The sequence below is a fragment of the Otolemur garnettii genome, unplaced genomic scaffold, assembly GCF_000181295.1.
Source record: "Otolemur garnettii isolate 467f Iridium unplaced genomic scaffold, OtoGar3 scaffold00061, whole genome shotgun sequence".
Lineage (NCBI taxonomy): Eukaryota > Metazoa > Chordata > Mammalia > Primates > Galagidae > Otolemur > Otolemur garnettii.
In genome coordinates this window covers 4,549,721-4,552,621 of record NW_003852456.1, presented here as the reverse complement: position 1 = coordinate 4,552,621, position 2,901 = coordinate 4,549,721, and positions in this window count along the sequence as shown.

The following is a 2,901-nucleotide window of genomic DNA, read 5'->3' as shown; positions in this document are numbered from 1 at the left end:
TTAACACATCAGTTTTGATTACTCTCAGTGCTGAGCAAATAGGTCCTATTAGAATCCATGATGGGTCTAATGATTATCCCTCCTCCAAGCACTTCATCAAATGCTCCCCGAAGTACTCTCATTTGTATTTTCTTAATAATTGGCATAGAAAGATGAAAAAATCAGTGGGAACTGTCTTACCGTGAATCAAAGAAAAAAATTAAAATTAAAAATTCAATGTTTATGTTGTTTAATCTTTTTACTTTTTAAAACAATTTCTAAAAACAATGTTATATTCCTAGGTGCACATGTCAGGAATTACCACTTCCCATATATTTGATTTCACCTCTTAGCATATGCCAGACTTTCAGGCTAACTTGCATTTCATGAAATACATATCACATACAGAGACCCAAACCCAACCTAACGTAAGGACATCTGAGCATCTATAAAGAAGACAGGCCCAGCCTTTATAGACAGCACTCCTTTACAGTTCATTATTGTGCAAACAGGTTAAGGACATTGCCAACTGGCCAGGCACAGCAGCTCACTCCGGTAACCCCAGCACTCTGGGAGGCTGAGGTAGTAGGATTGCTTGAGCTCAGGAGTTGAAGACTAGCCTAAGAATGCACAAGCTGCTGTCTCTACTAAAAATAGAAAAGTTAGCTGGGTCTGATGGTATGGCCTGTAGTCTCAGCCACTTGGGAGGCTGAGACAGGAGGATCACTTGAGACCAGGAGTTTGAGGTTGCAGTGAGCAAGGCTGATTCCATAGCGCTGTAGCCTGGGCAACAGAGGGAGACTCTGTCTCAAAACAAAAACAAAAATAAAAACCAAAACGAAACAAGAAAACAAAAAACATAGCACATGCCCTGGAAAGATATACAACCATAATGTAGGTCTAATAACTGGAAACAAAAAATACATTTACATTTAGAAGAAGATGATATATTTTAGCAATAAAATCAGTCAATACAGCTCCATGCGAATTCTTCAGGTATGACATTGATTTAAAGACTATCTTGTTTATTTTTCACATGATGACTGAAATATCTATGCAGAGCATTACCTTTATATGTAAAGTTATACTGTGTTGACAGATTTTGTAGTGTTTTCATGACAGGGCAGTATAAAAAAACCTTTCTTTCCCCGAATACCAAAGAAAGCTTCGGGGTTAAATGACAGAGCTCTCCTAGCTATTTGTCTGTCATAGAGAACAGCAAATTGCAGCCTGTCTCAAGGTTGGTGTTTAGACACATTCTGAGATTAATGGTTTTGCATAGACACTTTGGACTCCAAGTGATTTTGAGATGGGCTCTAAGAACAGCCTCTGGTCCAGACTGAGCAGAAGGGCTTTTGGTCATTTAGTATGATGAGCTCTATGTAAATGAAATTTTATTGGTAATCAAACTATACTGATGTTGAAAATTATATGACATTCTTTATGTCTTAAAAAATACTGAAAGGTCTTTAGCTAAATCTATAGTAACTGGCCCCGTTAATGTTTTGCTTTTGTAACTTCAGAGCAGAGAGTTACTAAACATTTTCAACAAGGCCACGCTTTTTGTACTTCAAGAAGCAGATGTCCGAAGAAACTTTTGGTATGATAAATGAACAATCGCAAAGAAAAAGTGCAGTTAAGTAGTAGGAGTCACATGAGAGAAGAGCTCCGCTACCAACGTGCTGATTCATTTATTTTCAGTAATGTCAGTTTATTTTTAGGGCTGCACTGTAATATGACAGCTGTACTTAGGGTAGACCTGTAAGGGGACCCCCTGAATAGTGAAATATGCAGAAGTCACAGCAAGAAAAAGTGCACTGTAGTTTTTGCTTGCATTTTTTAGCAGTTATGCTGACTCCTTCTATAAATTAATTTCTCTATCTGGGCCTATCATGAAACTCATGAGAAGAAGAGGCTTAAAGTAACAGATTTACATACAATAATTTCTGTTCCCTTTAGGATCAATGTTGGTTCACACAAACACTCGGATAAAAATGAGTTTTAGCACCTCATAGTTTAAGCACTTCAGTCCTATGTTAAAATTAGAAATATTTTCCTAACATTCAACGTATTTATTTGTGTCCCCCAAACATCAATATATATACTTAGTACAAGACTAAAAAGGTAAAAATTCAATTTTATGAAGAAGTTTAACCAAAAACACCCAAAAAACTACAGAACAAAATTATTCCCTGGCAGGTAATCTGTAGGAATTATTGTACAGATAATTGTTGAGCACTTTCTTTGTTAGAAAAGGTCCGAGAGATAAGTACAAGCCGTGGTCCCTGCCCTCCTTAGTACTATCGTCAGATTAGTAGCGTGATGGTTAGAACTACAAAAGAGAAAGGCCGGAGACAAGCAGAAAACCCCCACTGTCCCGTGCTAGTGCGCGTATCTCCGCAGGGACAGGCTCTCTCTCGGCTGTGGTTAGTCCCGCTGCCATGAACGCCCGTGTGCAAGAATTTGTTGGCGTGCCTAACTCAGTCTGACAATTACTGGGTCATTTTTTCAGGAAGAGCTAAAGTACTTTAGAGGCTGCCCCATTTCACCTTCCCGCCAGCAGGACACAGGGCTTTATTTTCTCCCACCCTCAGCCCACTACCACCACGCCAGTGAGCAGAGTGTGGTTTCTCATCGTGGTCCCCTTTTGCATCCCCTAGTGAGTGTGACATTAACATCTTTCCAGGAGCCACTGACCCCTTGTCTAGCTTCTTTGGAGAAACATCTATTCAAGTCAATGCAAATGTTTTCCTGTATATAAAGTACTTAGCGCACTGCAGAGACCCCAGTAAGCAGCGTGTAAACAGGAGCCAGTGATGATGACGGCAGTTAACGCAATGACAAGACAATAAGGAGACCTGGATTCTAGGCTGAGCTCCGTCGGCTTAGATGTGTGACTTTAGTTGGGCCCTTTAGTGATGA